This window comes from Pieris rapae, chromosome 1, assembly GCF_905147795.1.
Source record: "Pieris rapae chromosome 1, ilPieRapa1.1, whole genome shotgun sequence".
NCBI lineage: Eukaryota > Metazoa > Arthropoda > Insecta > Lepidoptera > Pieridae > Pieris > Pieris rapae.
Window position 1 is genome coordinate 4,027,775 of NC_059509.1, and position 26,104 is coordinate 4,053,878.

A 26,104-nucleotide genomic window follows, 5' to 3' on the forward strand; every position below is an offset into this window, starting at 1 on the left:
ATGTGAGCGGAGCGCACGTCCTTCTTCCCTTCAACTCTACTATCGTAATTAATATTGCCGAAAATTTTGTTAGTGTACTGTGACGACTGGATTTTGGGGTACAGTGCTTCTGTGGTTGTAATTAAGTGACTGATTACTGAATATAATTTATAGCTATATGGACTTTTACAAACATTTGGCGGGTTTTACGATTAAAAAAGGTATGTATTCAATGTTTGCATATTGCAAATAATTTTATAACTTATATCATATTTTTTATTTGTGGAAATTAGATTTCAGTAATTTGTTTTCAATCCAATTTTCCTACTTGACAGGAGCTTTTGTTCATTTATTAAATAAAAGCGTTCGAAAATTAAATTTGATTGAAAAGGAAAAACCGTTTCAGTTTTTCTTTTGATTTGCATCGCTTTTCATTCTCTCGCAACAGTGAATAAGAGAAAAAGTTTGAGTACGCTTGGGTCGTTAATAAATTAGTTACGACGGGATACACGATACGGGAAAGTTGGGGAAAATATTCAAAGCGAAGCCTTCACGAACATGATAAATGGTAAATTATATATAGTGACGTATGAAATATTTATTGGGCTATCTTTTTCGTTGATACATTAGATCTCGGTCAGTGATTCCGGTGAAGTGAGGCGTGCGTGGAATTTCCACTTTACGAACACTGACGGAAAACTTACCTTAAGGTCCTTTGGCCGAATGACAGGGTTTTCGTTTTACTTATGTTATTTCTCCATTTGACTTTTGACTTAATTTTGAGACTATAAGTACAAGATTAGAAATAGTTAATAGGACTTTTTTCGTCTAGTTGAAATTTTTATTGCTCACTTGCTCATTATTCTTTTGTTTAAATACAAACTTCACACTTCGAATTATTCGGTATTTTATGATATTTAATATGTAATTTTCATAAATAAGATTCAGTAAGAAATAATTATGAAATACTTTGATATAAGAATTATAATTGGCGAGAATATTTTCCATATTATTTTCCTAATAATCTGTGTAGTGGAGCGAGGCATTCAATATTTTCCTTCAAGTATCTTGTTTTACGTGAGTAAATTACTGTGTCAGATTCCTTTCACAAGAGTTCCTCAAGCAAAAAATCGTTAGATGTGTAATATTATCCGTTAGACGCGTTCTTGCCCAGTAAGCAAAAATGTTTCTCCTAAAGAAAATACTAATCGTACGAAGACATTTTGCAATGTTCTTTGATAATATCCTCGCTTTAATCTTAAGTTAATCATTAAGTTGAATTAAAATTCTACCTTTTTACCTACCCTACCATACGAGACATGGTCCTCAACCAAGCTCTGTAATGCATAAAAGTTGGTTCTATGCCTTTTAGAAATTACTTACTGAAGAGTCTAAGTTAAAATAATAAACAACGATTATCGTCATATTAGTTGCATTAATGTTTGTAATGGACTCAAAATATTTTATGGTATATACCGTAATATCTGTGTTAAATTTTAGTTGAATGATTCGACCAGCAATTAGGCAAAAGAGCGGCTTACTTTGATAGGAGCTGGTTTAAAGTAATTGATCTGACTGACCGCTTTGGTTAGGACATCGATTTAATGACGGTTATTCCAATATCATATTACGATTTCATTATAAACTCAATGTTCAAATTTAATATTTCTGTCAAGGTTATGAACTGTTAATGGTTTCACAACGAAATAAATAAGTTTCGAAGGGACTTAAGTCAAATTTTGTATTAGAACCTTTTGGACAATTTTAAACGTTTGAAGTATTAAGATTAGTTGTATATTATGTGGTCTATTTTCCATATTTCTTTTCCTTTCTATATAGATATTTATATAAAGAAATTAATGCAATAATAATAATTAAGTAAATCACTTTATGTCATATAAATGTATAAGTGCAAGCTTCGAAAAACTAACTCCTTCCGTTATATTTTACAATTATTTTGTAAAAAAAAATGTATTTTTTTTAATTCAATTTTTATCTCGCAAACATTATAATATATAAGCAATTAACAATAATTTTATTAAATCAATAGTGTATACATTACAATATGGTATTTCGAAGTAAAATTCTTATATATTCTCTATGGACCCCAAATCATTTTATTATTGAATGATTAAATCAATTATTCTGACTTATGTTTATGTAGCAAAATATGAATTATGGATTCTTGATTGATTAAGACCCGCCGGCAGGTTAAGCTTTGATTAAATCCGGATTAACTTGGATTACATCTTAATATTTAAGGAATACAACGATGGATTTGGTTATTTAAAATTAATTACGCATTTTTTTGTTTCAATCAAATCAAAAGTCATTAATCATGTAGGTAACATAATGTACACTTATGGTCAAAAAAAAAGAAATATACATTAAATGCTTCTAATTTTACATTTACTGCCAGTTCTCAAAACAAGGGCGTAGTACGGAAGAGAAGAAAAGGCAATAAATTTCTGCGTCACTCTTTTTAATCACCTATAATAGTTTATTCTTTTACACAAATCACGCATTCAATCAAGAAATGGCAACGATATTAGGGTAATTTAATTCAAATGTTCGTTTCAAAATGACATTATGTTGCCAGCTTATATAGGTGAACATTATTGTTATAACAAATAATAGGCGAATTTAATGAATAATTGTAAATAGAACGAAACCATTTAATTTAATACGTAAAGAAGGTTTTAATATATAAACGAGGTTATTACGGTTGATCTCATTGGTTTTAAAAGCTAATCTAAACATAATGACGAAATCACTGAATCTAATATTTAATATTCTGCCTATCATATCAAGACGGTTGACCTAAAGCAGTTTCCATGTAATCCTCGGTCCATGAAAAGGCGTTAAAAGTTCCCAACAAACTTTCTTCTTACATTCATAAACATTTTACTTTACCAACTCCAGGACCGCCCGCTTAATATTTTACACTTAAAACATCGCCACTGTTTCTCTTTATAATGCTTTATTTTTCTGAGAAATTGGCTGCTTGTTCAAACTTTTATCAATTTGGCAATTTCAAATTAGAAAACTTATAACTCTGTGTGTGTTTGGTTGTTTTATATAGAAATGAGAATGTGTGGGTGCTTTTATTATAATATAAGGGTACAAACGGATTCATTAAATGTCTACAAATCTACGAATTATTTACTTACAAACGATTGAAAGCCTATGTGTTATTATCCCTCACGTATATCTTCTGGAAGTTTATTCTTATACACTATCATTAGCCGACGTGACCAATTTCATGATTTGCTATGCCATTAAAAAGTACAAATAAAAAGGAAAATGACAGGATAAAATAGCATTGCCTGTTAATATCGGACAAAGTGTATGCGATGTGTTTATGAATAAGTTATAAGGCAAAATTAGTTCGCTTTGTTGATTCTAGTGTAACTGTCAGGGTATGAAACGATTTTATTAGTGATATTCTTTATCATACTAACGAACGCATTTATCACTTCACTTCAAATCACTTCTTGCATTTATTAAGAAATGCAGATTAGAACAACTAGGAACATATTTTATATAAATATTGATAACCAATCATGGTTGATCAAATATATGAATCAGAAAGGTTACTAAAATTACAACACTTGTCTTTTTATCTATATAATATTATACATATATTTCATTTTTCAAACTAAAAAAACAACTGCATAGATCTCTGCACACACACATATATATTTTCAAGTATTTGTAAAATATTTGAAAACTACGCTCCGAAATGATAACCTCCATTGGTCTGCCGTCAGACTGCCGCTAGTTAACAATAAAAGTATGTTATTGCTATAATAATTTTACTCAACATTTACACATAAAATAGTATAATGATAAAAGGATTCATCAAAATGCGCTCGTCATTTGTCTATATGTAAACAATTAATTTCAACTGCACTATTGTAAGTCGAGACAGTGGACAGTAATAGCATATATTACTATTCACATACAACGCAAGCACTGTAGATTGACGAAGTTTTCCCACGATGAAAATAAGCTGTTTAAATGGTTCATACAGTTACGTATTCTTATATTAACATATCGTAAGATTTTAATTTTAATATAATAATTGAGGTTCAGACAATATAATGACGAGACAATGATTATTAATATTAAAATATATTATTTATACGCAGTGCGTAAAACTACTATACATACTTCGTTGTCAGTAGAAAATTATAAGATTGTCAAGATTATTTGCTACGAATTTTAGTAAGTATTTAAGTTTTAGTGATCTTCTATACGGGTGTAAATAATTTTATTGCGCACTTCTGGGAATATCTACTGCATATTCTATTGAATATAACTTTGCGTGTAAACTATTGCCTACAAGTAGCTGTGACCTTATAAGATTGATTATAAGTTCAAGTAATTATGTCGTGAAATAGCATTTTCAAAATTCGAATTAACATGTATATGTAGCATTCGAAATTCAAAGATTTAGGGTACATTTATAGCCATTTCATTTGCGAGAGCAGATTTAATTTAGAACCGGTAATTGTTTTCAGAATGTTTGGGGCCTATTGTATAAAGGACCTTTAACGTTCGTGTGAGGTCGCTAACTACCAATACATCAGGGTTAAGAGTCCGATCAATATTCAATATCCGGACGAAATCGGTTCTTCCTATACCGATTATACGTAGCCAAGTAATCAACTTTTAAGCGATAGCGATTATTATTACATGTGAATGATTTAGTATTCAATTCTTTTTAACTCTGTCATTCAAAAAGGTGAATAATGAAGCGTGCATTTCGTGTTTAAGAACCCCGGACGCAGACGCAAAAATATTTTTTCTCCGTGTCCAATAAGAGCGATTTGTTTGTTTGAATAAAATTCAATGTATTTTGTCTTATTAGTAAACCTAAGTTCCGTGATATAAAATAAGTTTTGTAATAATTAAACAAAAACAAATATTTTGATACGATTAATCGTATATTAATAGACAGTAAAAAAATACAACCATATTATTTTTAATGTCCACCATAATTTTGATGTGGCAATTATACTCAAGTTTCGATAGTATCACATATTGGAGAACAGTTCACAAATTTATTTCAAAATACATAGTAAAATTTGTCGGAATCGTATTTAAGTTAGTTTACTGTTAAGCGTATTTGAATTAGCTCTTTTCAAATATAATCTCAAAAGTATAATCAAAATTCATCTCCAAGTTTCGAAACGGGTTCGTTGTCCTTGCCATCCCATCTCGTAGCCCGTCGGACCGCGTCGCAGGTGCAACGCATACACCTGCCGTCCGCCAACTTACCATAAAATGCGACTATAACTACCCCGACAGAAAGATATTCCGTCTCTCTCACGCCCCTAGAGTTAACCGAAACAGCACTACAATCACGACCCACTATATACGATCAAGGAACGCAGCCGGAATATCACTTTTTATTCACGCAAAAACTATTGGAATTTTCAGTCAGTGGCTGCCGTAATCACCCGCCCGATACTTAAAACAATGTCTGTGCTTATTTCAAGGGGCAGGTGCTTATAAAGATCTTTTTCTTCGAAATTCTGATTTTTCACCCGCTTGCAGCGCCGCTGGCATTTATCGTGTTTGAAGAGTTTTATTTTTCTTCTGTCTAGGATTCGTTTTGCCTCTATAGTGGTGTTTGCTTTGAGTTTAGATTGGATTTTTCTTTTAACTTGGAGCACCCAACGCTCTCTTGGCTATATAAGTTGTACTGGGTTTTCAAAATTTACAAATACCGCTAAAAGCGATGAAAAAGCAATTAACTCTACAATATAGATAGTAATAATTCAATTACGACCAACATTGGATTGTGAGATATAAAAGATTCACAATCGTCGTGAATTAATAGACTTTTTAAATGGAACGCAATATCAAAACAACGAATCAATACACGAAGAGCATTCACAGAATAACGGTACATTGTTTACAATCTGGAACATTTTTTTTGTGCGATTAAGCTCTTTGTTCAACTTAAATCGTAATAAAAACTAAATAAATCTATGTTTTGTTTAATTACAAAACACCGTAAAACCGGATAAGTTTGTTTTCTTTCTCTTAACGTCGGGATTGGGATGGATTTTATTTTAGTTCGTAACGTCTTACGCAAAGCAAATAAGGTCGAAAACGATATCAATTATGCGCTATTTTAACAAAAGTATGAACGTATATAATTTGACAATCGTTCATTGTTTTCTAATTATATAGCGAGTGCGGAAGTCGTGCTACATTTTCAATGTAGACTTCAAACGCGGTAAGAACTTTTAAAAGTCACGGCTGGCTACGTCGAACAATACATCTTAATTAAATGTTCACCGTCAGACGCGTTCGAATACGCTATATAATTATTTAATTACGTCTGAGAAGATCAATAAAGGATTGTAGTTTTACCGATTCAAAAGGGGTTTACAGGTGCAAAGATAAATAAGGAATGAGGTTTCGTCGCAGAGCGAGACTAGATTAAAATAAATGTTGCCGTCGGGACGGCCGCAGAGCTCTTCCAACGACATAGCGTATTAACGCCAGTAGCGTACACTCGAGCAAATATAATATCTGGAACGCCTCAACATCACGAGTGAGGCTTACAAAGCTTTAATACAACCTTTACAGGAAGACAATTAATGCATTAACTGAAGTGTAATGAGCTCTTCAACGAACTCACCAAATATTACAATGAGCTGAAGTTTATGATACTTAATATATTACATTTTTTAATGATGTATTACTCTTATATATTTGAAATATAAATATGTACTTTATAATTCAAATATATAAGAGTAATTATGTAGCTGTAGGATAAATGGGGCTGTCAGTGATTCGAGAGAATTTACGACGGTGCCTCACGCCAACAATAGGCTTGTACTAAAGTCAGATCTGAGAGTATTCGTTTTAGTTTTACCACGTTCCTCTCGGTCTAGACGTTATATTTTCAAGCACTTGTATATATATATCCATAGATGTATAGTTAAATTTAATATATATTGTTTAATAATACATAGACGACGTCTGCTATACTATTATACTAATTTTACTAACTGAATATAATACGATTTTGAGATGAAATACGTTTACAGTATTAAAATAAAACATAGCTGCATTCCATTTTCAATTCCTGTGAGATTGGTACTGCAGTGGCGCTTGCCTTCTTATTATGCAAGAGACGCCCGCGCGCGGTAGGTGTATTTAATTCGAATTACCTTCTACTTACTGACAGAATGTCTAAACGACCACAGAAAAAAAGACACAATAGCCCAGGCCCTAATATTTAAATAAAAGGATCTGTCCTAGCTGATCTGAATAATTAAAGAGCTTCGCAATTATTTATCAAAGCACCGCACATGAGTTGCGAATGCCAAACGCACGAATAGCGATTAAAAGAAAGATTTCAAAACGGATGCCAGAAGCACGTGATTTTGTAAAATGTGTTTATATGAACGGATATTATATCGTCGTGATAGGAAGGGCCGAAGGTTTAATGCATACAAATTAGGGTATGTGTTTATTATCGAATAAAGCATTTAATAGAATATGTAGAGAGTGTGATTTATAGCATCTAATCGATTGTAATCGCCTACACTTTGTCGTTAGACAGGAACAGGGCTCGAAACATGTTCTAATATTATGCCAACATATTATCTCGACCAGAAACTAGACACAATTATATCGAATTAAGCGACTGATTACAAGAGAGGCGGATAGCAAAGTTGCTTCCCTCATTCGCCTCATAACGGATGGTTCAGTTTCTTCGAATAAGCCGCAATCATTAACGCGGTACTGTCGTTAACAGAAGACGATTTGGCTACATTTAATTACGGTCTTAGGTAATGATCGTATCGGAGAGTTTATCCATATAAATTACTTGGGGGAACTGAAACAAACTAGTTAGAGCAAGCTGGTTTAAGATAATTTTAAGTGTGGTTACGGTTGGCACCTTGCAATGCTTGCAAGTCTAAAGCATTATTCTAAATATAGTGCGGCGGTGTCGCGAGATGATTGCACGCGAACGTGTTTGCGGTTTGTTTACTGCTTCTGTGGATTCGTATTTTTTACCTGTGGTTGGATTCTGTTATGTGACTTGTGACAAGTTGCGTGAATAAATAGAGTAAATAATTCCATTTTCAAAATTTCTTCAATGGTACGGTAGTGGTAAAGATTTGGTTTTAAAAATGATTCGGTTTACTCTCAATGATACAGAATTGCAATGCGCATAAATATTACTAACCGGGACTTATCAAAACAAATTGTAATGGCTAGTTCATACTGATAGCTTTTAATTGAAGCATGATCGATTATTATAATTTCCTTAAGTGCGAACTTTTGCCATAGCAGGGTTTATGAGCGTCATAAATCACTAAGCTCAAATGGTTTCGGCTTTCATCACTTTCAATCTGGCGTTTTATTACAAATGATTCGCCCACCATTCAGTAAATTTTCCGTAAACAGTGAGCTGAATTAGCAATAAATTCCTAAGAAAAAATATTAGCTAACAATAGATTGACTGAGACATCGTTCTATAAAGATGTTCTGGACGTTTTGTTAGGTTCAACAATAGTTTTATTTAACGTCGTGCCCACACTGCCCACACGCGTCTTTTGTAATGTATGAAGATGTAAAATGATGGTTCATTTTGTAAAGGGCCAATTCTCAGGCGGCTGCGTAAGGCCCCTATTGTTAGAGATTTTTTTCTGTTTATCGAAGTCATAATGGGGTAGGTGTCAATCCGAGCGGGTAGGCAGGTGTACTGTCCGAACGGTCGAGGTAAAAATGGTCATAATTTCATTCCGCAGCTGCCCGTCAAGCCACGGATCGTCCTTTTGTAATTTGAATTCCAGTTATATAATCGTCGATTATTATTTATAATACACTGTTGGTTACGCTCTGTGTGAGACGTAATTAGACGATATTATTCTACGTATGGTGGATTAGCTTTGTATTTATTCTTTGTTTACCGAATTTCCTATAAGGATGGTTTTTTGCATTATTTTTAAATATCATTAGGGTCACATGGAATCATATTACGATGTTAATTAGAAAATGTGTTCATGCGTGTCGCTTAATGTGACTGATGATTACTAACCATGTCGCAGTCTTGTAAAAGAAATATTATTGATCCAATACTGACGAACTGAGTTTTAACGAAAACCAAACTAGTTTGCGTCGCAGAAAGGTAGTATATTTAACGAAAATAATTTTGTTTACATTTAGTAACAATTCTCAGTGTGAGATATTCGGAAATCTATTTAATATGTGAGCTCGAATGTTTGTGGCGACCCGCTGCGTTTAGTTCATATTAAAATGACTACTGCTCTCAAATGCCATTAAAATCCTTCGTAGCCGAGCGGGAGTTAATATCCTCTGAATAAAACATAAGCCACGTAATATAGTTCTATTAAATCTCATCACTTATCGATATTATATACATATCTATGGTATTAATATGGACTTCTGAATATCAGATTTGTAAAATTACGAGCTTTAAGTATAGAACGAATGATGTGAAAACCATTAGAAACGGACTTGATTAAATTTTTCAATATCAGTGAAGTAATTAAAGAGGGCACACTTTTAAATGAGCTGTAAGTCTATCATTGCATTGTTCTCATAGTAAATATTTTGAGCTAATTTCAACGCATGATCAAAGTCCTTTTTAAATTGGAATAACTTACTTAAGTATTATTAAATGTACCCGAAGAAAGCGGATCACCAATATCTCTTGAGTGAATCACACATATGTGCATCAAGAGTTTGGCTTAAAGTTTTTACTTTTAAAGCCAATTAGACATTTTTATGAGAAAATATATACCTTTATTACCACTAATGTATGTGTACTAGCCTATATAAATTCTTCAGCTCGATTTATTATTACCGAGAAGTTAATTTATAGTGCAATGTTAATTGGGTACATTTAAGATTGATTTGTGACAGGATTTACGTTTCCATTTATTCTCAAACTGATAAACAGTGTTGTAGAATACCTTCATTTGACAATTAGTGTCTTATCTCTTTGAGATAAGAAAGGAGAAGAAATACAGTAGAAAAGTAGGCTTCTGTGCATGACCTCAATCATCAGATAAAGGGTGTATAAATGTATAGTATAAGCAATAACAAATATTGCTTACAAATATTTATGAACAAAACTATAGGTTTCCTTGTGTGAATGTAGATTCAATTATCTACGCCTACGTCTCTACCCCGATCAATTTATTATCTTTAGTGTCAGTAAAATACAATAAAAGTCGTTCCCCAAAAGGTTTTACTTGATAAAACTATCAGCCTTTGTCTAACTCTATCTTTAAGAATGAAAAGTACATTATTTAAAGTAAAATTTAACAAAATATTTTCCTAAAATTTTTACATATTCTCTCAATTTGAAAGCTCGCAGATTTTGTGAATACAGAGATTGCAAAAAACCAATTAAAGATATAGGTGTATTTTAATAAAATGGTTCAATAATTGTTTTATTTACCAAAGGCTATTGACCTACCACATATAGATATATAGGTAACAAACGTCATTCGAAAAAATTAGCAATGCAATGATTATGTAATTTGAATGTAAATAATTTATACGATATTTTGTTTTGTTCTATTTGAATTGTCTACACAGAGCCTAAGAAGGGGTTTGAAACTCTAACAGTCCATAAGAGTATAAGAAATTTGTATGGTAATTTATCATTTTCAACGTCAAAGCATGAAATTCTTGCGAGTGAAATCATAATGAGTGAGCTAGATTAGCTAAATTTTCTTGAAAATCCGACGATTTTGCGCAAAGCAATAACCTCCACTTCCTTTCTTCTTTATAAATAATTATTAAAAGCCCGGAACTTCAATAATTAAAAAGAAGATTTGTGTACAATACTTAAGGAATTGTTTATTTTTCAATGGTTTAGGAAGTAAGTGCGATTGGGAAGCGATGTTTATAGTTCGATTTCCTTTCAATATTTACAAAAATGTTTATTTACAAATCAGTTTTGGTGTAGTGATCAATTATTAATAATTCGGTATAATACTACAAGGGCAACGTTGTTGGTCTAGTGGCTTTAGCGTGCGGCTCTCATCCCTGAGATTGTAGGTTCGATCCCCGGCTGTGCATCAATGGAATTTCTTTTTATGTGACACTTGCTCGTATAGTGAAGGTAAACATCGTGAGGAAACCGACATGTTGTAGACCCAAAAAGTCGACGGCGTGTGTCAGGCCCAGGAGGCTGATGACCTACTATTAGATTTAAAAATAATCAAGATTCAAAAACCTCATTTAATCTAGATCTAAACAAGTTGGAGCGCCACTATTTTTTTAATATAATATTACAACTACAGACTAACACACAAATGTTTTAATTTCATATACATTTTAAGACGCAAGAACTTATATGTAGAACTTCAACAAAGTTCTTTTATATTTTCTTTCTTGTTAGCTTTAAAAAAGTCTTTGTTATAATTCTCATAACACACGCAAACAAGTAAAAATCATCAAAATTAAGTTTCGTATTCACAATACATCCTTTAGCTTTAATAAACTTAATAATTGCAGTAGGCAGTGCACATCACGACTGCAAGACGGCGCAGGCCCTGCAATACAATGCCTTTGTTTGCCCAACATTTCCTGTATTTCATTTATATGGCAGGTTAATTCCATGTAAATATGAAATTACGAGCTTCCCACTCTGCCATTCATTTCCACTCTTATAATAAGACAGTGTAGGAAGATGTCCAGCTAATGTCGGGAAATGTTTTCTGTTATATGTCACGCCAAATTATGATCGCGTATTTTAGCTGTGTATTGCTAGATATTATCTACTTATTAATATTTATCCTTCTTAACTGTCTACTATCAGGACGATTGGTGCGGCATGTTTAAGTGACATAATTAGCTGCTAGATAGCATATAAAGCATATAATATCATTTGCGTCAAACATTGCAGTGTTTATTGAAAAATATTTTAGTTACGAATTGTCTTCCTAAATTTAAAAACATTTCTCATTTAATATCATGTTAACCAGTCTTTATACTGGTTCAGGTAACAATTTAATCGTCAAAACAATACCCAATTTAAACGCCCATATTTCGTATTAATATTATATAATCTTATAAGTCATTAATGCGACGAATTTATTCCAAGTCATTCCGTAATTGTAAACACATTTAAAATTCTATGTTTATTCAAATAATCTCGCTTATAATCTTACTTGAGTATTCAAGATTGAGATTCTTAAGAGGGAGTCGACTTGAAATTGTATGTTAATATGTGGACACCTGCTGAATATATTTGTATATTTGTTAGTCGACGACGTGTTTGAGTATCTCGGCTTCGAGTCCACTACACTATGTGTATGGTTGAGCACACACTACAAGGTTTTAGAGCTTTCGACTTACACTTTAACAAAGCCCATTTACATTATGAACTTAATGCAAACATTCGATCTTACCACAAAATGTATTTGACTTCCAATGGCTCAAATCAGTAAAGCCTCTTACGTCAAAATCCAATACCTTTTAGTCAGGCAAGACTCATTAGCGGTCTGTTTGGACTCAGAACTGTGCGGACATGTTGTGCGAGATAAAATGAATATAAAAAAAATACGACCCGGCATAAGTTTTGACTTTTGACATAGAGTTTTCGGAAGCCCGCAATATCTTTGAATTGTATTCAGAAAACCGCTGAAGCCGCTTAAACACAGCATCTTAAAACTAGTGGTACACTATTCAAGCCACAAACCACATTCTTAACAGAAAATTACACCTAAAACAAATGCGTGTCGAACATACTTTGATACACTCATTATCTCTAAAGCTACAATCAAGTCTAAGAAGTTGATATAGCTTTAATGATATTGACAGGGTTTTTATCATACATCTCTATCTACGCTCTAAAGTCACTTATCGTATACAAGTAAAAAGTTTTAAGTTATCGTTGCTGTCAGAAGAACTAATCTCGCATCTTAGTTTCGTCATAGCCAGATTATTAGCCGTTAATGTTTCGTAATGTTTTGGTGCCTATGCTCAGACTAGTTGAGTAATAACATTTTATCTTCTATTATTCGTTTTAAACGTGAATAAATAAATATATATATATAATAGCCTTTTATCGGACATGACAGTATATTCTTTATTTTTTTTCGTAAATTGTTCTTTTGTTCCATTTTTGCGTGTCCGTTTGCCAGGTGGCAAAGGCCTCCTCCAATCTTCTCCATTCTGGCCTTTCTAAGGCCACTCTACCCCATGTTGTTCCCGCGACTTGTCTAATGTCGTCGTCCCATCTTTTTTGTGGTTTACCTCTCTCTCTCTTTCCATCTCTTGGGTACCATTGTGTGAATAAATATAGAAATAAAATAAATTGATGTAAATATAACAATGTGTTGAGTACATAGAACCGTTTTAGAGTTGTTTTTGTTCAACAACAGAGCAATTCTTTTCTCATAACATGTTACCTGTATGCCGCAATCATTTTGTTTATAATACATAAGACTCGTAAAATCCAATTTAACACTATTCTGACGATCTTAAAGCTCTTTGAAAACTTCACTGCTTTGAAAAGAATTTTCGAATTAATTATAGTGAGCTCGGCAAGCCATTATTGGAAAACAATTAAGCTAAGTCGATTCCTTTGTACTACATCTTACATTTAAAGGCAATCTTTAAATAGTCAACAATATTTAATACAGCGATCTTCAACACAGCTGGTCAGTACGGAAACAACGATATAAAGGTATCTACACAAAATTAAACGGATTAACTCATTCTCCAGTCTCATGGTACTATTAAATATAGTGTGTATCGTCCTTTAGCAATAGCAATACCGTTTGAGACGTTTTTGTATGAAGTTTCGATATAGTTCAGTATCGATATAAGCGTTTATGTCGCAAAATTAGGATCGCGCAGAACAAAATCTCTACACTGAAGTCGGGATCGCAAAAGCTATCGGGACTTTAAGATAGAGGTTTTATTACTCACAAAATACTCACTGGTCGTACTTGTCGTACAAAAGAATATCAATTGTGTTTGCTCTGTATTGCTTACTTAACCATCATCTAGTACTGGCAGGTTGAAAAGTTGCATCGGCAGGTTTCATATGAAATTACAAGTCGGCTCAATTACACTATGTAGTACGATGAACTATAATTTGTTAGGAAGTGATACGAGAAAAGTAATACCGTTACAAAATTCAGTTGACCAGATATGAATCTTTTAATATTCGTGCCGACGTAGAGATCTATAAATGATGAGTTCCATTTCAGATAACATCGTATCAATGATTGATGGGTCGTTAAGTAATTCTATTATCCATTGCCTTATTGTTTCTGGCTCCATTATACTCTTATTAGCATTTCAATGCATGTACATAACGAAATTTTAATTATCGCTCAGGTTTGAAGGATTTGAAATTAGAATCTGTATATAATTAAATCGATTTATCTATATAACGAAATATAACAGTTCCAAGATTCTAAAATTCAAACAATATATAGGCTATATACATATAGGCTATATTTCAACCTAAATTATACGTTTAACATTTAAGTTTCCATCGGGTAAGCTGTGGGAAAACCCTTTGCCATAACTACACACAAGATTATATCCTTCTTATCTTTATACCCATATATATCTATATACAATAAAGTTTCAAAATATTCTAATTTTATAAAAGCCCAATTCCATAACTTTATTGTAATTTATAATTTTCTAAATTAATATTTATGTATTCAAGAGTATCAAGATGGATTATTAATAAAGCTACAGATAATAAACAATGGGTATTCTAATCATATTCGTGAGATGATGTATCGGGCATTGTTTTCTAAGATTATAGAAAGGTCTTACCAGTGGGTTCGACGTCCAGAAAAGTATTTTAGATATATATGCAATATATATTTTATTCATTACCCAGCAGGACTAAAGTTGATTGAAAGAAACTATGATCGTTATATTAGTTTTAATTTTAAACGCATTTTATTTAATACTGTGTTTAAATTGATACGGAGCCTTTTAATTGACAGCTATTAATTAAGCTCCTTTCTAATATACGGTGTATCTTAATGGGTACAACTATCGACCCTTGTTGACCATAAATCTTGGAATACGAAAGATTATGTACTTGTCACAAAATAGTAACGTTACCAAAAGTTTAGGTATAAATTAAACAATATTTATTAAATACAATAAATCCGTTCTTCTAATGAAAATACTGAAACGATGTTTGTAAACGTTTATAAAATAACAAGGGCCTTTAATTTCTAATTGTTATATTTACGACAAAATTGTTATTGACAAAAAAATAATGTCTGAAATTCGGATTATAAGGTTTAACTTATGTTAATAAAGTGTTTATTACATTAAGAATGAATCATAATAATAACAACAATTCATGCTTTAGTTTCACAGAATGGTAACATATATTTTTTAAGCAATTAATATAATACAAAGCACGTGAAAACATGACTAATTTATGTGTTAATAATAAAAGTATTTGCTAATAACTTTAGTGGCATTGCTCCCACTAAATAGTTGAGATTTATCGTTCGTGCATACCATTAATGAATGTTAAATATATAATATGTCAAAATAAATAACTAAAATGATCGTTTTGGTGTGGCTTCATTAATTTATCTATCCCTGACGCACAAAAAATTCAACTGGGTCCCCGATGTCAGTCAAACTATATTTTCGCTTTCTTGTAATATTATGTTGTTTATATATTTTTTTAATTGTAGTGATCTATAAACAACTTGTGTTAGTAGTTTTTTATAATTAGACATACTAAAGGTACGTCAAAATTTTGTACTTCTATGTTTAAATGTAGATGAAACATTGTTTTAAGAATCTACTTTAATTGGAGAGACTCGACTCGAATAGGACCACACGCCCTCTTGTTAAGTGTAATGATATGCACATTTATACGATGTCGATGTCTATATATGTTAATAAGGAATGTTTCTATTATTCGACGCCCCACACATACTACCTATGGTAATATATCTCGTAATTGTAAGAGCCGTTAAGATTTTTTGAATTAAATAGTTTAAGAATACCTTTATATAAAATATATCATTTAAATAATATTCTGTTATGATATACAGTAATAAACTAGTATGTATCGACTTGAAATCAATGGTAAATAACTCGTGACAAAAATGGCCAGTATCTTATCTATCTATCTATGATATATATACTGCCACCACTATAAGGATTCATACCAATATGGTATTGTATGAATTAGGTTTTATCGTTTGTAGAAGTCATAATTAAAGGAATTGGAACATATTTAGACTTTACTACCTGGCCCTATAGCTTACTTGTTTGTACCGGGATAGTTTTTTATACGTAGTGATGAAACAAATCAAAACTAAAGAGTTACTCTTGAATCTTTAGCTGGTTGTTTAAAATTATATTGTCGTCCTAGTATGTTAATTACAGTAAAACCGCTACGGTACTAGTTCCAATACATTTGTATGCAAAACATGACTATGGAAATACATTGTATCAGTATGTATTTGGAACTTTCTTTGAGTTTACGCCAAATTATTGTGTAAACTGGCAGTTTGCCCGAGAAGGAAATGTTCTCGGTATAATAGTATCATAATGCCGTCATTTTTCATAAAACTCTGAATAATATACGCGACGTTTTTGTTAGCTTAGGTTTCGCAACTTCTTTCATTTCTAATATTACCTACTTATAGCTTGTGTACTAAAACGATATAAAACAAGTTTCAAACATGTGTACCAGATGAGCTTTTGATGGAGAAGCCCATTTTTTTGTATAAGTCGGTTAGGTCTTTCTCTCTCAACACAAAGATGTCTCACGTATAATTATTTTTAATTCACGATGTTTTTCTTTATTAACAACAGTTAATTCCGCTCATAGTAAGTAACATGTATTTGTGGAGAGGGGTTTGAACTGACGCCGCCAGGATCACTTACTAATAGACTAATATTGTTCTATACGCTTACATATATGTCATAATTAATACCGTTGATACTATGTATTGAATATTCAATACTCGCACTGTGTAATTCTTGTAGTATAATAATTAAATCGTTTGTTAGGAATGTAAAACAATTTACAATGTTAATTTCTTTGCCAAACCGCATGAGTATTCATTCAGCGAGGCATACGGCTGTGTAGAGTGCTGTCGAGTATCCTTTCCTAATCTGCAATTTAGAATAATAACCACCTTAGCTTCAGTAATCAAGTGTACACCAATATGAACACTAGACTCGTGCAAATAAGAGTGCCTATACAAATACCAATTTCAATATCGTTATTAGTTTGTAGATTCAACTTAAAATTCACTCAAGCACATTTTGCGTTCAGCTTTTGTAGTTTTATTTCTATATGAAATTTATATCGCAAATATAGACGTCAAACCTTTATTGAAATTTTTGGATAATTGTTCTGCTTATGCGTGATGGATGGTCTACCCAGGTAGTCATAATTTTGATTATGAAAAAAACTCACCCAAACATAAACACTTCTTTTATGAAACACAATAGAAGCTGGAGTAGTGGGACGAATGCCGATCGGTTACGGCAGTTTAACACTTAATGGATATTTTTATATTTTGCCTCGATAGACCCTAATAACAATTTGGGCTCATTAATAACCAGCGATGCGAGGAACGCGCCGATACAAAGGGAATATATTGAAATATTTTAGATTAACGCATACATTAATAGTAAATGTTTTCGGCAGTTTCAATACCGTGTCGCACAAATAGGTTTCTAATTACTGTCGATATTGAACAATATAGAGATTTAGGTTATTGTGAATTTTGTAGTTAACGGCCAATCTAATTAAAATTTAATTCATAAAACTTAATGCATAGAGTTAATATTATTATATTATTAGTATGTGTACAGACAAGAAATGATAAATTCTATTAGGGTTCGTGGCTCAGCTTGGGCGTGGAAAATTAAGTAATTCATTCGGTATGGAAGGGTTGGCTGTAGTTGACGTAAAAAAGGGGGTATATAGCCATCAGATGAAATGGACTCGCATGACCGCGTCCCAACGGACGCCTGCCCCACTCAGGCCATTCTTATTCAGATGTTTAGATAAACATTCATAGATACCCTCTGTACACTCTAAAATAATGGCTGCTAGTTTAAATTATTTCCGGACAACGATTTATATGAACAAACTAGATTTGATTAAAATGTTAATTCAATTAATTAAGCCTCATACGTGTTTTAAGATTTTATCAATTTGATGTGCATGTTTGCATAATGCAGTGCGTTAAGTTCGTTGTATTTTATGGCTGCATATGTAATTAGTTTTAACATATAGATAAGCAATAGTACATTTAATACGTCGTTAGACAATGTATGTTGCTATGTTGCGATGGTGGAGTGAAACTTTATAGACACAACGTACATTATGTTCATATAACATAGATATTTTAGAAAGTACCAGTAACTGCTCCTTGATATATATAAAAAAAAGAAAAAAAAAAGAATAGTATTTGTGTCAAGTAGTGAGTTGTAGGTAGCTTTGCTCTCACACAGAGGTTCGCAACCGCCACACAAGTGCTGAGCAAGCAAGGCAAGTTGGCCAGCGGTATGACGGCTAATGAAGATATGTAAGAGCACTCGACCATGTAAACAAGCAGCCCCGAGGCTTTATTTCTGTTTACTCCCGCGGGATTAGTAATTTAAAAGTCAATGCGGACACTCAAAAGGGTCAATCGCATCGCGTTCGTATTGAAAACAGAATACCCTTTTCTGTATTCCGGTGGTGGCCCATGAAAGTTATAAGGGCTGAGTTGTTGAACTATGTAATTGACTTGGTTTTGCGGTCACGGGCTTTGTTCTCACAGGGCGGATAATCGAAAACGCCTCTGGTCAGTTCGATGATGGGCGTGGAACAATACGAAGTTGATATGTGGACTAGCCAGACGACCCCTTGTTTGATTTGCAAAGAGCTATTTGCCCAAAGACTGCGGCGAAAGCAGGAAATTGGGCCCTGTAGTCGGTTTCATCGGCGCTAACAGTTGTCCAATTACTTCCTTTTCAACAGTTTAACAAGCCAAAGCGACAATCGTTTCAATAAGCGAGACACCCTTGATTTGGCTCTTTGTTCGAAACAATTTAAATGACTGTTCGTTGCAAAACTAATATGTTATACAGAAATGAGATTGAAAGCGCTTGGCGGGGAGACATGACGCCGGTTATAAAATAGACAAAAGCGTTTAGCTGCTACACGAATGCCGAGCTATTTAAGTCTGAAGCGGTCCCTGTGCCATCAATTTTATTTTCTCGCACAAAACATGTCGGCTGTCGCAACGCATTATGCCGAGAGCGCCACACGCAACATTTACTGTGTTATTTTTGGGCAATCGTGGACGTTGACGCGGACGTTTCCAATGATTGACTTATCCGGGGGTAATTTGAGAGGCACTCATGATGTGAACGGTGTCTCTGCTCTACCGCCGAGCGACTCCCGAGAGAAACCTTATACTTACAAGCAGTGACAGGCGACAGGTACTAAAATTAAGTCTTTTAATGTTACCGGTGCATATCTTATGTTTAAAGTGCCGGAAGTTGGCGTGTCGTGAAATTACAGTGGCTTTGATTTATTTTCATTAGAAGTATTTGCTTATGTTACACATTCTATTACACAGTAGTTTGCTAGTATCTTGGTTTAAATACAAGATATCTAAGTTATATAGAATAATAAGAAGAATGTTGAATTTAGTACAACTTTCTTTTACCCTGGGAGATGCATCAATCGATCTAAGTTCTAAGTAAACTGGATACACGCTTTTGTTTACCGAACAAAATATTAACGGTCTCTAGTGGCTTAAAAGTCTTGTATTTTAAGAGAAAACCAATACGGACGTACCATCTGTATGTTGTCTTTTTCAAATGGCCGGGAGTGCAAGTAACCCGATACATCAAGCAGGATGAACGTTAACTAAAAAGAATAAAATGCATACCACCGAGCATTTAAGTAACAACAGATCTTTTCTTAAAGGATAAGCGAGGATTCAGACGCAAGCACGAGCTTGGCGAAATGAAAAGAAAATAAAAACGGATTCCAACAGCGTTAGCTGGCTTAACGTATCACCATAATTCAATAGTTCGTTCGCTACCAAAAAGAGCATCGAATTTATTACAAAACTCGCATGCACGTCCCTTACCTATTATTTATGGCACTCGGTTAGCCTGTCACAAAAAATGGGCTGCGTTTGCCTCAGCGGGTAACTTCGGGATATAAGCTGCAACAACACGCATTTCCTCTACTTAAAAGAATTTAACATTAATCTTAAAATCACTGAACATTGAACCTTCCGAGGGACTGTTTAAAAACTATTTTGAAATTATTTTAAGAGATTCTATTTTTCCATGAGTAAATATATCAGTGACAAGTAATCCGGATTTATTGAATACGTTGTATCGGAGATGTTTTAATGCAAGCCATGTGGCGAATGTGGGAACCCCGCCAAGATTGCCCCACTAAATGACTTTGTTACTCCATTGTTAAGCCGCTACCATTTATATTTAATTCTGTTTTTAAATTTCTGATTACGATACTAACTTTACTTTTCAGCAACATTACTAATTATACTCTTAAACCTTAATAGGTACGATTAGACGTTCTGAATTCAAAACCACTTTTCACTATTCATCGTGTTTAAATTAAACCGGATGTGTTAAAAAAACCTGCTGCCAAATGCAGGCATAAGTGGTGTCATTGAAATCTCTTCAAAAATAAATGGAGATCCTTTTTACAGTGCGATCTCAGAAAGCCCCTTTGTCGTTGGAGTGCTCTCGAGCTATTTCAATCCATACTAATTATTCTAAGACGTTAAATCTAACAAAGCAAAAGATTCATAAACCAGCTGCCTTATTTACGAAAGGCATGTTCGACAAACAGAAGACATCGCTGTTCGGCAGCGATCAATTTTAATCCCAAAAACGAGACAAATATCACGAATCGGGTCAACAGCTATCTTCTCACGTTTGTTGACTACTTAAAGTGTGATAATATTTATTAAACGGTTCATTCGAAACGAACTATGCCGATAAATAATCTCGTAAGACCATTACACGTCACGGAAGATTTACTATTTATGGTAAAGACGTTTTTTTTTTTGTATGCAACACTTCTGCGGCTTCATAATACAAAGAATTCAGGTGATCGTATCGTTAAGTTTTAGTTGTAATTAGTAATAATTTATAGTTCTGAATCTATGTAGATATACAGCGATCTTTTGTGTATACAGCAATTAAGAACCAGCTAATGTGGTCAGGAAACGGATTAGTTAAGCAATTAAGGTGCTTTTTGTGTGAGAATAACGCCCGAATTCTAAGATCTGGCACGCGATAGTATAATTTATACGTTTATAATAGTGTTAAAGTTATCTATCCTAAAGAGCAATCTGTTGCCCGAGATTGTGTGAAAATGGATATGATTTTATGCATGATTAACAATTTTGAAACATGTGACAATGACCACACAGAGTAGCGTGATCAGCTACTGTGAGAACTGCTTGCCATCTGCCAGAAACGCGATACGTTGTAACAATCTAGCGCTGAAATAAACGATTCTACCCCCACATCTCTCAGCTCAAAGCTCCTTATAAATCATATGATAATTGAATCATATGCTGCGTGTCAAAAGTAATTAACGAACGTTGCGATACGCATCTCGGGGCACATGTGCTTTTTTAATAACGTTCATCTCAGTTTCCTCACGCGACTTACGCTTCAGATAACATCGAGTAGCATTTCTTTAATTCTCGTATAATGAAAATGATAACCAGCCAGCGGTATGATGACTTTATTATATTGTTCATTGTGTGAGTAAATTGAGCGGTAGGGGCTGCGGGCGCCAAAGTGATAGCGATGGCAGATGGAGTGACATTTTTTTTAAACTTTGTAATGACTTTACATTTTATAGCACATGATTAATGACTTTATAAGCTGTGTTTAATGCATTTAAATAGACGCACAGTTAATCAACTTGTGATGGAAGTTTTTTATTAATTAATCTGTGTCTTCATAATTTACAAAAAGCTATATAATCAAGTTTTTTTACACGAATGGTATTGAGTTGAGTTTAAAAGAGTATGACTATAAAATTGGTTTCATTGATATTTCATTGCAATCAACCTTAGATGTGTGTACCAAAAATAAACTAACCTAGTCCACAATTTTAGTACTATAAAATCTTTCACAGTCCGACGCCAATTATTTTAATGAAACATACGATTTTTAGCGCTTTAATTCTTTGCTTTTTCCCACGAAAGCTCCGAGATTTTGAGAGATTAAAAGTACGGGCGAATATATTTTTTACTTCAATTTCGTAATACTTCGTGCTACGTTATTTTAGAATTATAAGAGCTATTTTCCTAGTTCGTGAAGGTTAAGGATGAAATATTAGAGGTATCGCGTGCCCACCCCGACTCGTAATGAGGCCCTTAGGAATACGTAGCAATATCTTAATACCTTGGCCCGGGGTGACAAATACCCCGCATTCGCGCTGAATTGTAAATAATTTATAACCACTCGTTTTAGCTTCAAACATTGTACGATGACATGGTGGGTTGCGTGCTGAAACACGACGTGTAACACCTGACATTTATTTCTCACCATAACAAATACCTTTAAATATATACTGAATAATATATAATAATACAAATTTTTCTAACAGGGAGAGTAAATTATAATTTGTGATACTACAAAAATTATGAGTAGAATTATTGTGTTTCAGAATAACGTAAGGTAACAAATCACAAAAGTGTATGTATTTTTAAAGAATACGTGACAGAAAGCCACATAAGTCATTACGTATTTCGCTTTGGTTCAATCACGTTTAGTGAGTGGAGTTGAATATGGAGGCTCATAAAATGGACGTAAAGGAGAGTGCTGGGAGGGCGATAGATTCTTTGATTTGTGTAGAGCAGCTGTTTGAAGCGTTAATAAATTAATTCGTCAGAGTTGACGGTGCGGAAGAGGGTTTCTGAACGTCGACTGGTTGCACGTGACCATGAGCGCCACGGAAATGAAGACTGGGAATAAAACGACTGCAGCTAAAATATATGTCAATTTATAACTAAATTATATGAGATTTTGGAAAAATTCGTTGCTAAATGTGCTATGTGAAATGTGGTATAAAAGTATAAATACTTCGTCAACAGGGCTTAGGAAAATTCACCATCGTAAATAACCTTGATTTTCAACATACTTCTTATAGTGCCATCTCCTTTCGCAGGTTGGCGATCATCATGGCTAGTTTAATTTTGGATACCGCGCTTATAAAAAATGACTTGGTTCTTTAACCAAACCATTGTTCATCTCATCTCATCAATCATAAGTTTCTCCTTCTACCTGGCACTCTGCCTTGATGTTCAACATACTTATTATATATACGTTTGTACGAAGAACGCCTAAAATATTTTTTTCAAAAGCTCTATAATTTCCTTTACTCTGCCATCAATTCATACCTTCAATTTTCTCTATCACCGACGCATTTATCCGATCGTTAAGCATTCGTCTTTAATGTTTTAAAACTAATAGTCTATCAAGATGTAGTGGCTGTTAGTCGCCGTGGTGAAGCTATTTAAGTTTATTGATACTTCTTCGGATATTTTTAATTTGGCTATTTTGAGACGGGAATTTTATGTTGTTTTATTTGGTCTACCAATATCCAAATTCGGCTTATTTTTAAAAGAATTAAAAGGACAGTTTACAAAATATATGTCTTTTTAGATAGTTCACATCTAGTAAATAGATATGTGTTTATATTTTAAATCGGTAATACATTTAAAGTAAAAACAGAGAATTCTTTCCTGTTAAAATAAGTTATTTTTATATTTAGTAAACTGTTAGTATAACATTTAATAATAAATAATTACTTGACGTTACAAATCAAATCTTATATATGAAAATTATTTCTTCATATAATTCACAACGGTATACATATAGAAACTATAGGAATGTCAATTCAAAAGCCCTTCATAAAACTTGAATTTTAAGTGTCACCCGAAGCCACCTCAAGAATATTATTATAAGTCAACTAAATGTAGTCACTTTATAATATTAGTGTTTCAAATTGATGAGGACGAATCGTCCGCATTTGGCGTGGGCTGGACCGGAGTGTTGAGTGAACAAAAATAAATAATCTTAACGAGTTAGTACCATGTTACTTGTTAAGTGAATAATTGCATTAGAATAATGAAAATAAAATAATTTATTACATTTGTTAAGTATCATTTAAAACCGCAAAACAGTGCAGATCGAGAGTTTTAGTTTGGCACACAAAAAAATTGCAGAGATTTGTTGCAGAGAGGAAAAAAATCTTACTTTCTCTGTGTTTGAAAAACTATTAATTAAATTAAAAATACAATTTCGTCAAATATGTATATCTATAAATCTTAGGAGTCAAAAATAACATTCTATGAAGAACTATTTACTATATTATATATTACATTATTATACGTTATCTTCAGTGTCAATACCCCCACAATAGTAACAAAACTGATAAAACAAATTAAATAGATACGTCATAGATGAAACTCTTATCATAGAAACTGGTTGTAAGCTTTATATATAGGTACAATTTATGAGTTAATAGGGCTTGAAATCCCTTTATTACAAATTTAAATTTACCGTTATTATTATTATACCACTTATTACTTACACCAAATATAGTCGATATTATCGATTTATATTAGCCTCAATAATCTTTAGCGTCGATAGAATACTAATAGAGAAAACCTTGTGCATTGTTTATTCTACGGTAGTAAGGGCTAATTGGAATCTACGGTTTAGTTCAATCGATAGTTTGATTAAACACGGAATTTCTCGTCCGCCATTTTATGTCATAGGCTTTCAATAACGAGTCGTTCTTCATAACAAGCATTTGCCACTGCATTTTATACTCTTAAGAATCTGACATCTCTATTATTTATATGTCTGAATAAGTATATAATAGGGCAGTTAAGTGGCTCTTTAGGTTGACAAAACAAATATAAAGCAAGAAAAGAAACCGCAATTTCAATGAAAATATGTCGTAATTATTCTTGGAATCATTACAGTGAAGTAAGGGGTGAAGAGTTCTTGGCTCAAAGTATATTTAAAAGCATTTGCAAAGCTGCTACTTTGTATGAGACATGGCACGGTGCTTCCTGTTTTATGTGGGAACTTTTGTCGCTGAGCAATCCCAGTAATATCGGTTTTGTAACAGATGTGATTGGATGGTTTTGTTTTCAACCTGTATTCAGTGTTGCCAAGTTTTGTTTTAAACGTTTATGTCAACTACGTTCAGCTTTCAGTTTGAATCGACTCGTTTCAAACTTTTTACTTTACTGTACTTTAATATTTCCGAAACGATTTCTTTTGTTTAGTTAGTTTTTACTTTTTAAAAATTGAAAATTGAAAATCAAAAGTTCATTGATTAAAGAACCCTCAACCTTCGGAACTGTAATTGTAACTCCATTAAAAGTTACGTCTTTGTCAAAGTAAACAAGGCGTTTGTCGTCAAAGGAAGTTCTTAAAAATAATGGCCATTTCCTGATGTGCTACTTGAGAAACATTAAATGAATCGTAAAATCTAATTCTGTTGGTTCTTTGTTAATTTATTATTGCAAAAGTTTTTCAAATACAATACTCAAAACTGATGTAAGCACGTACGATCCACGTAAGCCCAGACAGATGTTAACTCCATTTATCCTTTTCAGAAATCTAAATAGCTAAGGATTCTTGGTATCCTCCAACTAATCTACCACTATATAAATATTGCGGGCTGAGAAAGAACAGAATATAATAAAAGTTATTTACTCGACATTACAAAGTGTAATGTTGAGTTAATAACTGAATTCAACAAAGAAGTGATGCAAAACGTATAAAACATCGAGCGAGACGCGTCAGATTAAGAGCATAAATTATTAGGTACCTTTGTTCAAATCGAAGTAGTGGTCGAAGCCCGTTCTCTACTTGGCTCGTCCAAACAAGGCGAGTCTTTTTCAGATGTTTGTGGAAGGGATTAGTTCTGGATATCTCTGTCGGTATCTCCGTGAGATAAGTACGAATATACGTCAACGTCGGACGGCTAAGCCGATTATTTTAAATGTATTCACTTCCTTAATGGAGGTCGTTTTTCACCCGCCGTGACTCCTCTTCGACTTACCGA

The 26,104-nt window shown here is 33.1% G+C and overlaps 1 protein-coding gene across 1 annotated transcript in view; it reads left to right on the forward strand.

Annotated features, from left to right (window-relative positions):
• Window positions 1–26,104, forward strand: part of LOC110994932 (toll-like receptor 6) — a 50,359-nt gene continuing 24,255 nt past the window's right edge. The window contains exon 1 of the mRNA XM_022261865.2: window positions 1–200. The gene's annotated coding sequence lies outside the window, so the exon portion shown is untranslated. The remainder of the gene's footprint in view (window positions 201–26,104) is intronic.